The sequence below is a fragment of the Megalobrama amblycephala genome, linkage group LG11 (assembly GCF_018812025.1).
Source record: "Megalobrama amblycephala isolate DHTTF-2021 linkage group LG11, ASM1881202v1, whole genome shotgun sequence".
NCBI lineage: Eukaryota > Metazoa > Chordata > Actinopteri > Cypriniformes > Xenocyprididae > Megalobrama > Megalobrama amblycephala.
The window spans coordinates 7,100,048-7,112,081 of NC_063054.1; the positions used below are offsets into that span (position 1 = coordinate 7,100,048).

General features: G+C 35.9%; 1 protein-coding gene and 1 long non-coding RNA gene across 2 annotated transcripts in view; one reads left to right on the forward strand and one right to left on the reverse strand.

The window, feature by feature from the left end:
• Positions 1–12,034, forward strand: part of LOC125279041 — a 100,450-nt gene that overhangs the window by 87,045 nt on the left and 1,371 nt on the right. The gene's annotated exons all lie outside the window — the stretch shown is intronic.
• flrt2 (fibronectin leucine rich transmembrane protein 2) overlaps positions 1–12,034 on the reverse strand; it is a 45,366-nt gene that overhangs the window by 12,027 nt on the left and 21,305 nt on the right. The window lies entirely within an intron of this gene.

Here is a 12,034-nt window from a genome sequence, read left to right on the forward strand (position 1 = left end):
GCTCATACCTTTCAGTGTCATTATACAGCAGTGGCAGAACACAATTTACAGCTCCTTTTATGCAAGTGAAGGAATTTCTTTTATTTTCTTATTGCTTTTAATGAACCACATGGCCCTTCAGCAGCCAGCTACTCAAACAAACATTTGCAGATCTATTGCGCACAGGAGTTTTACTAGTCTGAAGTGTTCAAAGGGCTGCTACCGAAACTCACGTGTGATTTATATTCCTCATCACTTTGTGAAAACTGCACGGATCCTTTTTCTTAAGACCACCTATACAACAAACTATAACATAGTAACATTTGAACTGTTGCTAGACTTTTTGTACCACTACTGCAGTATGTCCATATCCAAAACTTTTAAGTGTTACATATTTAATAGCTGAGACCAAACATTAAAGGTGCCCTAGAATTAAAAATTGAATTTATCTTGGCATAGTTAAATAACAAGAGTTCAGTACATGGAAAAGACATACATTGAGTCTCAAACTCCATTGTTTCCTCCTTCTTATATAAATTTGTTTAAACGACCTCCGAAGAACGGTCGAATCTCAACATAACACAGACTGTTATGTAACAGTCGGGGTGTACGCCCCAATTTTGCATAATGCCAGCCCATGTTCCCAACATTATAAAAGGCATTAGACAAGGGCATCCAGTTAATGTCTGGATCTGTGCACAGGTGAATCAACAGACTAGGTAAGCAAGCAAGAACAATAGCAAAAAATGGCAGATGGAGCAATAATAACTGACATGATCCATGATAACATGATATTTTTAGTGATATTTGTAAACTGTCTTTCTAAATGTTTCGTTAGCATATTGCTAATGTACTGTTAAATGTGGTTAAAGTTACCATTGTTTCTTACTGTATTCACGGAGACAAGAGCCGTCGCTATTTTCATTTTTAAACACTTGCAGTCTGTATAATTCATAAACACAACTTCATTCTTTATAAATCTCTCAACAGTGTAGCATTAGCCGTTAGCCACGGAGGACAGCCTCAAATTCACTCAGAATAAAACGTTAACATCCAAATAAATACTTTACTCACATAATTCGAAGCATGCATACAGCATGCATGACGAACATATTGTAAAGATCCATTTAAGGGTTATATTAGCTGTGTGAACTTTGTAAATGCGCTGTAATATAGTCGACAGCTCATGTGGCAGGGAGCACGCGAATTAAAGGGGCGGCGCTGCCTAAATCAGTGCATTGTTAATGATGCCCCAAAATAGGCAGTTAAAAAAATTAATTTAAAAAAAAATCTATGGGGTATTTTGAGCTGAAACTTCACAGACACTTTCAGGAGACACCTTAGACTTATATTACATCTTGTGAAAAAGCATTCTTGGGCACCTTTAACACTTTGTGGCTTAAAGCACCTAAGGATGTGTTTAATAAAGAATGATCAAAATAAACAACAAATAATGTAAATTCTCACAGTGTAATTTCAAGCATGTCTCTGAAATCTGAAATTGCTAAGAGTAACATTGAAATTCATTCATGTTTTTATTTTTTGCGTCTCAATTAAGCTGCATGCAGTGATAATACCGTTTACAAACAAGTCATTATTTTAGAAAAAAAAAAATTTTGCGAATCAAATTGTGAATAAAATGGAGGGGGAAACATAGATCTGCTTTTTTACCATGTGCAAGATGCTTAAACGCTCTTTTTGGAGTCTCATAGTAGATCTGTACACATTTTAAGGATATAAGAATTGTTTTGGTCATGAATTACTGTTTTTATTAGCAATCAGTTGAGTGAATTATTCAAAGACTCACTTCTCCAGACTTGTGGCCAAAAATAACATCATAAGTCACATGTCGAAACCTGCAGACAGGGCAAGTGAACAAATTTGAATGAATCCTTTTGATTCAAAATAGATTCAAACAAATCAACTCACTGAATCAAAATCTCCACCAATCACAAGTAAATATAAATATTTATTGTGTGAAAATGATCTAAATTTTTACACAATTTATGACTGTTCCTCCATAATGCCCAGCAGTTTTGCCACCAATTTTCCAACTGACAGGCTTTTATACTGTATATGACATATGTACACATACTTACTGTAAAACAATAATCTGTATACACTACAGTAGCTGAAAGTAAACACTAACGCCCTGTGGCTGATAGCATCTCTATTTCTAAATGAAATATTCTACAGTCAACATCTAAATATGTTTGATTCATATCACATCATCTGATGAAAATGTTCCACTGCTGATAGATTTGACTGGAAATAGGTTTCAGGTCACATTTATTCTGCTGGTTGAGCACTCAGTGTGTGTCTGGGAGGCAAAGCTTAAAATCTGGATCAAAGCCCTCACTCACTGACCCCTCTGGACCCAATCCACAATCGGATCACTACAGAGAGAGAAAGATGCCCGCTCACTCTCCTGACCAACATGCATTACATTTTTAAAGTATATGCGATTTAGTGGATTTGCATGTTATGTGTTTTCCAGTGCCTACATATGGTCTAACTAGTATTAACCAAGAATGACTTTTGTGAAATATCATCCATGATGGTTTTAGTATTTGTCCTGTGCTTGAAGTGTTTTCATCCTTGAGATTTGTGAGCAGCTTAGCATAAGGACTTGTATAAACATAAGGACTAGGATAAGATTTGATTTTTTTTTTTTTTTTTTTTTTTTTGAGGGCTGATTCTTTCTCATTTCCTTTGCACTTACAAACACCTTTCCAAGATGGTCAAAGAACAAGTGTTCAATGAGCCCCCAGCGTCTTTCACAAGAGGACAATCAAAGTATGCAATGTTTCACTCAGCCAACCGAGACAGCTTCGGCAAGCTGTAAAAACAGGGTCTCGCAACAAGCGAGGCCTTGTTTTTTCCTGCCGACTTGGCGGAGAAAGACAGTGAGACAGAGGTCAGAGAGGCAGCCAGAGGATGGGTCTTATCCAGCGCCCTAATCCTGCCGGGAGCTCTGTCGTTTGAAGTCACATCTGCTGCGAATTTCCCTCCGTCGAGCTCAGGCAGGAGGAAGTCTTAAGTCTGAGGGGGGTGAGTTTCCCCTGGTGGTGCTGATACGGCTCAACCCTCATCCTGGGTCACCTACACTGGACCTGTATTCACACGGCTAAGGGTTTTATTGTTCTCAGAGGAAGTGCTGATCTACAATCAGATGTTCGATGTTGCTCCGTTGTGGGTATGATTACACTGTATTGTACGTTTTACATTATAGTGTTCATTACATGTAAGTATTATTAAATATAATAGTAATGATACTAATAAAGGGCATTTGGGTGTTTCTTCAACTACAGAACATTTCACTAATTGCGGCAGTCCTTCAGCTGACATACAAAAATACTGTATATCGTTACATAAAAATACATGGCAACATAGGACAGTTGGGGCATTCACACCGGATAGTTCTATGAACTTCTAGGAGCACCAGTGTGGTTCCCCCGAGAACTAATATTTCCCCTATGGCCATTTTCCTGGTTACATTTGCACCGCCAGTAGGAACTATGAAGTGACGTAAACTGTGCTTGTTGTTGTAACCTTTATTTTGATGGTGTGGCGGACCTTTATTTTGACAGCACTGAGAACGCCAGAGCCTGAGCAGACAGCGCTCACGTTCTCTGTCTTCATTAGTTTACGATTTGCTTAACAGCCTGTCTGTTATTAGATAGTACTGTTATACAAAGAAAGTAGACAGTATATGAAAAAGTATTAGCATTTGCTGTGTGGTTGATGTCCATTGCCCTGAGCAGAAATACATAAGCATGTTTCACTCTGTTGCGATGGATTTTCTCCTTAAAGGGTTAGTTCACCAAATGTAGTCATATGAACTGTTTTAAATATGTTTTTAGTACCTTTCTTGCTGGGAATAGAGGCCTCACTGAGCCATTGGATTTCATAAAAAAATATCTTAATTTGTGTTCCGAAGATGAACGTACGGAAGAGGATTAGGGCCAAGCAATAATAAAAAAATAAAACCATCCGAGATTAAAGCAACTCGTTAATAAAAAGTTGAATAATGTTGAGAATAAATCGTTAAATTCGAGAAAAAACTCATTAAATTTTGAGAACAAAAAGTAAAATGTGAGAATAAGTCATAAATTCGATAAAAAGTTGAAAAAACAAATTCGTTAAATTTCGAGAAATTCGAAAAAAAAGTCGAGATAAAATGTTGAGAATAAAGTCATTAATTTATGAGAAAAAAGTCGTTAAATTACGAATTTGTTCTCATAATTTAACGACTTTTTTTCTCGTAATTTAATGACTTTATTCTCATAATTTAATGACTTTATTCTCAACATTTTATCTCGACTTTTTTCTCGAAATGTAACGACATTTTTCTCATAATTTAACGAATTTCTTCTCATAATTCAACGACTTTTTTCTCGTAATTTAATGACTTTATTCTCAACATTTTATTTCGACTTTTTTCTCGAAATTTAACGAGTTTTTTCTCGTAATTTAATGAGTTTATTCTCAACATTTTATCTCGACTTTTTTCTCGAAATTTAACAACATTTTTCTCATAATTTAACTAATTTCTTCTCATAATTCAACAACTTTTTTCTCGTAATTTAATGAGTTTATTCTCAACATTTTATCTCGACTTTTTTCTCAAAATTTAACGACATTTTTCTCATAATTTAACGAATTTGTTCTCGTAATTTAACGACTTTTTTCTTGTAATTTAATGACTTTATTCTCAACATTTTATCTCGACTTTTTTCTTGAAATTTAACAAGTTTTTTCTCGAAATTTAACAACTTTAATCTCGAGATGGTTTTATTTTTTTATTATTGCTTGGCCCTAATCCTCTTCCGTATGAACGAAGGTCTTACAGGTGTAGAATGACATGAGGGTGAGTAATAAATTACATAATTTTTGGGTGGACTAACCCTTTAACTCGAGAGGTCCATTTTTATCCGTGTTCCTAGAGTTAGTTTGTAGAGTAAATATAGGCTATAAACTGTGTGTGTACACAGCTTTTTGTAAAAAAAAATAAATAAATGGAGGGTGCCGGTGTTTCGTGTGCATTCGGCCAATCAACATACACCCCTACTCTGAAATATGAGCTAATTTAGTTCCCCCAAAAGAAGTTCCTAGAACTAAAATCATTCCTAGTTCCTGAGGTGCGAACATGGCAAAATACATGTACTTCCGCCAATAGTAGTGTGATCAAATATGTAATAATCAATGATTTTAGTGACAGGGTTGAACTTAACTATCGTTAACACTCATGTTCCTGACGTCTTTGGTGACCTTACTTATATGAGGTCTCAGGTGCAGTGGCTTCAGGGTATTTGCGTGACTGAACGATTATTCATGATTGGCCCAGTCCAATATCCCATGGGTAATTCTTCACACATATATGTATCTGCTTGAGTCTTAAGAAATGACCTCTGGATATATATTTTGGGGTTTAATATATGCAAAATCAAGTTATGTGAGCAGTTAATGAGCACTGAGAAAATGAGTCTGCATACAAGTGAATGGGTGAAACGGTTTTGTTGCAAATGAGGTACAACCGTCTATCCCCATCCCCCCACCCCCCCTCTCTCTCTCACACACACACACACACTCACTCACTCGTGGTCAATCTTGTTGTCAAAACAGCTCTCCTGTGCTCAGCCTACCATGATGGAGAGAAAATGAAAGAGAGAGAGAGAGATTATTCACATACAATGCTTTGTCAGCATCTTCCCTTCAGATCCCTAAAAAGACAACAGTAACTTGCAGTGTGTCAAAACGTGGATGACGCTTGTGTGTAAGCTGGTGTTTAGTTTGCTGTGCAGATAAAAATGTATTTATACACTGCAGGGCGTCATGAAAAATCTCTGAAGTTCACAGACTATGTGCCAGCAGTCATTTGGCGAGAGCATAAGCCATTGTGACATAATCTGTTTCAGTTAGACTGACAGGCAAGAGTCAGAGAGGAGTCAGTTTCTGCCACACATGTCAGCTTGAGCTGCTGTCAATCCAAAGACTGACAGCATTTTTCTTTTCTTTAATAACCTTTTTTTTTTATATACGGGATCCATCAATCCAGAAAAGAAACTATAAGCAAATATATTTTTCTGACTAAGAGAATATTTAGAAATAACCAGGAAAAAATACTCTAGACTGAGACTTTGACTGAAGTTCATCTGGTTGTAATTATTCAGTTAAATAAATATTATACTACAGTTAGTTCCGATCTGGACATTTGATTGGCTGAGCGGTATTCCAAGAGTGCTGATGCAGTCCAACAGCACTACTTTTCACTGTTTGTATCACTCCAGATTTGAATCAATTGTATGACTCTTTCTGTGGACTACGTCTTTGGTGCCAGTAGGTGGCGATAAGTGACTTTACTAGTGAGTCATTGAGTCGTACTGAATTGATTCATTCAACAACACTGATTCACTCGTTTTAGGAACAAAACAAGTTTTTTTTTTTTTTTTTTTTTTTTTTTTTCTTGCCACAATCAACTTACATGAAATTATACCAACACAAATAGAACAACAAGAAGAACAACTGTCTTTGAATCATTGATTCATTCACTCAATTCGTTCAGAATCGCGTTCCCCTCTAGGCGTATAGGCCGATTTATATTTCTGCACACTCCATAAGCCACTCCATAAACTCAAGCCCCTGAGCACCCACGGGATCGGCACCTATGGGTACAGTCATGAAACAAGTGACAGTCTTGCATCATTCACTGAACCAAGTTCATTCAACAACACTGAATCTTTTAGGAACGAAACAAGTGAATTGTCAAATCCTTTAACCAATTCGCTCCTAAACTAATTTGTGTAGGAAGAAAAAACAACATTAATATGTGTTTGAGTGTTTTATTGGAGACTAATGGATTATTCTGTTGTGGCTTCATTTGGAACTCTTTGGCAGAGCAAAAATATAGACGCATTATTGTGTCTAAAATGTAAGTTCCTCATTATCTACTTCCTTGTTTATTGAATTGTAGTATAAAAGCGATGTTACACCCGCACCAGGGTGGATGATATACAGTTTTTGAACGCTGCATGCCAATCAAATTAGGGGCCGTTGCACAGAATGTGTTTTGCATTCAAATTTGCTGCTTTTCCATTGTTTTTCTATTTAAAGTCGCCATTATTTTATTTATTTATTTATTTATTTTTACTTTCAGTATGAATATATTAGCCTTACTGTATTCTATAAGTGTGCTCCAAAACAATGACACACACACACACACACACACACACACACACACACACACACACACACACACACACACACACACACACACATATATAATTGTTGGCCACAATTATTGGCACCCAATTATTGCAATGTCCTTTTCCCAAGATAATAGCTCTGAGTCTTCTTCTATAATGCCTGATGAGTTTGGAGAACACCTGACGTGATCAGAGACCATTCCTCCATACAGAATCTCTCCAGATCCTTCAGATTCCTGCTCCATGTTGGTGCTTCTTCTCTTCAGTTCACTCCACTCATTTTCTTTAGGTTTCAGGTCAGGGACATGGGATGGCCATGGCAGAAGCTTCATTTCGTGCTCGGTGACACATTTTTGTGTTGGTTTTGATGTTTGTTTTGGATCATTGTCCTGATGGACGATCCAACCACTGCCCATTATTGGATTTCTAGCAGAAGTGGTCAGGTTTTGATTTTTTCTTATCTGTTAGTATTTGATAGAATCCATGATGCCATGTATCTGAACAAGATTTCCAGGACCTCCAGCAGAAAAATAGGCCCACAACATTAAAGATCCAGCAGTATATTTAACCGTGGGCATGGGGTACTTTTTATCCATGTGTGCACCAAACCCATCTGGTGGGTTTGCTGCCAAAAAGCTCTTTTTTTAGTTTCATCTGAGCATAGAACCAGGTCCCTTTTGAAGTTCCAGTCTTGTCTGACAACTGAATATGCTGGAGTTTGTTTTTGGATGCGCAAAGAAGGATTTTTCTTGAAACCCTCCCGAACAACTTGTGGGGATGTAGGTGTTGTTTGATAATTTTTTTAGGCTTTCTGAGACTCAAGACTCAACTAATCTCTGCAATTCTCCAGCTGTGATCCTTGAATAGTCTTTGGCCACTCAAACTCTCCTCCTCACTGCACATTAGGACGATTTAGACACGCGTCCTCTTCCAGGCAGATTTGTAACATCTTTAGTTGATTGAAGCTAAAGACGATCTTTTGCTGCACATCAGAACTATATTCTTTGTTTTTTTTTTTTCTCATTGTGATGAATGATTAAGGGGATTTGTCCTTTGTGTTTACACATATTTGTACTCCTCCTCCTCCTAGTCACCCTGGTGTGCTAAAAAATGTAAATGTGAATGGGAATATACTTCAGAGTTATTTTACTCAGAAGAATTTCTAGGGATGCCAATAATTGTGGCAAACATGTATTGGAGAAAAACATTTATTTCATAATGAGCTTTTTCCCCCATTTTCAATTCTTTTCCTTCAATGAAAGGTTAGAATTTTGTGAATTTTTTGAATGAAAGATCAAAAAGATAAACAATGCAGATTTTTTTTCACAGCCACCTTTGCTCATATTTACTAAGGGTGCCAATATTTGTGGAGGGCACTGTATATATATATAGCTAGTATATAAGAGTTTCAGTATTTCAGTAAATCAGTATTGTATCTACTCGGTATTGAAAAGTCATTCATTAATTTTGCGCAAAATGCGATTTCCGTCGTGTTATTCTGTCATGTTTTCTCCCTTTCTTTCCAAAATGCGACAAACGGCAGTCTCCCTTCTCTGCAGAACCCGATATATCCGCTTAACTAATCACAGCGCACCATTCAACGCATTGTAAACAGTAATGGCAGTGCTCTGAATACATCCGGCATCCTTCTTTTCCTTATCTGTTTTGTGCTTTGTGATCAAGAAAAACAGAAAAAAAGAATCATTTTGATGGCATTGATGAACCTGTGGTGGAAGAAATGCAAGTCATCGAAATATTATCATTTACGTGAGGAGAAAAGAAGATGAGGCACTTGAGTCAGGAGGAGGAAAAATGCTGGCTGTTGCTTGTTCCACGACAGCATCAAACTTATGTCACGGTCCCCAAAACTGAATCATGAACAGTTTTTAAAAGCTGTTTTTAACCCATTTTAGCCCACCGGCAACTATAGTTGCTGCAGTGTATGGTTGTCATTTTCCTTTTGTAAGTTTTTTTCTAGATGTTTTCCATGTTTTATTTCTCAATGACATGCAAGAAAACATCCAAATAAAGGATTTCAAGAACAAAAAAAAGGTATTCACTTCCTTCCTGTGACATGAGGCTGTCAACTTCCTACCCCTACGTTCAGGAAGAATATTGAAGGCAAACCCTCCTAAAGAAAAATAATTTTCATGTTAATATTAGGGTTTTTTTGTTGACATATATATATATATCTACGTAATCATGAGGGTCTCTAAAATCATCCAAACAAAACAAATCTTACAAGAGATCTATAGTTTTTTGTATACTTAGTCAAAAATCCAAGTGGCAACTATAGTTGCCGGTGGGCAAATGACTTGTAAGTACATATATAATGGGGAAATGGGGTATACTGTGTTCAATGGGTTAATAAATCAAGGTTATTGGTCTTGTTTAGTGCCTTCTGCTTTCATAATATTTTATATTGTTATATATTATATATTGTTATTTGTTAATTAATATATTTTTTATTTATTTTTTATTGTTTGTTATATGTGACCCTGGACTACAAAACCAGTCATAAAGGTCAATTTTTTTTTTTAAATTGAGATGTATACATCATCTGAAAGCTGAATTTATAGCTTTTCATTGATTATGGTTTTTATGATTGACATTTGGCCGAGATACAACTATTTGAAAATCTGGAATCTGAAGGTGCAAAAAAAAGCTAAATATTGAGAAAATTGCCTTAAAATTGACCGAATTAAGTCCTTAACAATGTATATCCATTCACAAAAATATTTTTTTATCTATTTACAGTAGAAAGTTTACAAAATATCTTAATTGAACATGATCTTTACTTAATATCCTAATGATTTTTGGCATTAAATAAAAAAAAAAAAAAAACTCAATAATTTTGACCCATACAATGTATTGTTTGCTATTGCTACAAATATAACCGTGCAACTTATGACTGGTTTTGTGGTCCAGGGTCACATATAGATGTAATTTTTTCTAATGAACAATGTAATTTAACATTTTAATTCACAATGCTCTGTTGGAATTAATGGCTGCACTTTGTTCGGCACTATGTTCCACCACTTTAAAACAAACGGATTTGTTGTTTGATGTGTTTTCATATTCAAGAGATCATAAGCTAAATGCAGCTTTTTTGTGTTCACATCGAATGTTCTTCAACTTTGATTGATCTGTTGATCTGTTGAAAGAAGTTATTTTGAGTTAGATGCATAAATGTGCATACAACATATGCCCACCGGCAACTATAGTTGCCACACATTCAAACACGTTTTTTAAGAATAAAAACAAAAACCTGGGGAAAATAAATGCAGAACATGTTCATATAGGACACTATTAACACTATTAACAGGCACAAATTTAATACTATCGGCAAATGTTTATTTTAACCATGCGCTGGTGAAATCATTCAGACATAATTAATTTATAACATTAACAAAAATAGGAGCGACGACTTGTATTTTTAGGCACAAATTTAATACCAAAGTACTCGGCAATATGAAAAAAAATGATTAATTGTGAAAAGAAAGAAAAAAAAAACTTATTTTAAATTTTTATAATAAACATTTTAAAATTTGTAATGTTTTTATAACCAAAAGATGCTATGTGAAAGTTTGAAACAGAAAATAGGAAAAACCCATTTTTACTCAAATTAATCTAAATGGATTTATAGTGTTTTGGAACCAAACTCTTCATATATATAAAAGATATAAGCATTCAAAATGTACAGTCTCTCACTTCCGCCAATATGGATCATTGATTTGTATGGCATCACACTGCATTACAGCTTCTCATCAGATTTTCTGTCCAATCAAATCTAGAATCTGAAGCATCCCGCCCCCTACATTATAAATAGACGCTGAAGCTGAAATCGTTCACTTGTTCACACAATTACTATATTCTACATGGTGAATGGCACTCAGTGCACTGTATAGGGGATAGGGAACAATTCAGACAGCGTACATATGCCTTCCATTGGGGCGAATGAAGTCTGGTTTCACGTTAGTGTTACGCGAACCACACACACACACACACAGTGTTCTCCAGTCCAGAGACGCGAGAGCACAGAGCAGATCACATGCGCAAGTCAGCGCAGACCCATTTGAATTCTGCACAGAATGCTGTATTTTAAAGCGATAATGGAGGATATTAAATGGTTATAGATTTAGAAGGAAACTGTTACTGTAACTGAAACTATTGGCTATTTTAAAAAAGAGGAGGAGCTGTTTGATATGTCTCGCACTGTTTTCTGTTTTCAGTGACAATTACGGGAACACATTTAATAATGCTGTGCATTTCAAGCCACTTCAGTGGCCGTTTTAAGCTAGACAGGCCAGTGCATCTCACACATGACACAGCATTCTAAACAAATTATAATAACATTCTGTAATAACGCCTTTAGAGAACTTGGTACTTGCAGCTCCAATCCAGCTCATTATTTTCCATTATATTTGAGTGTAAGGCAAACGGTTTAGCTGACTTGAGTATTTATTTCTCATAGTGTGGTAATAGCTTTCATATGATGCTGTAAAGATGAAACAATTGTTTCAAAGCCCTTAAGAATGGGTTTAGATGATTAACTGCCACTTGGCCTTTCTGATAACCATCCACGCTAAAATTCACTTTGGCAGGATAATAATTCTGTTAATCTCAGATTACATCTTTAAAAAAATCAATTTCACACCTGAAAGCCATGTCTGATTTGAGTTTATTGCTTCAGACACTCCCATCATCTGAGTTAGTGATTTATGTGCTGAATCTAATAGTGTCTCAGGATTATGTTCCACTTTTACGGTAATTGCTTCGTGTTTGCGCCGCTATTGTTTACAGTGAGTGAAAGTGTCTCAACAAGGGTGTGAACGTGAGATTGTTTATAC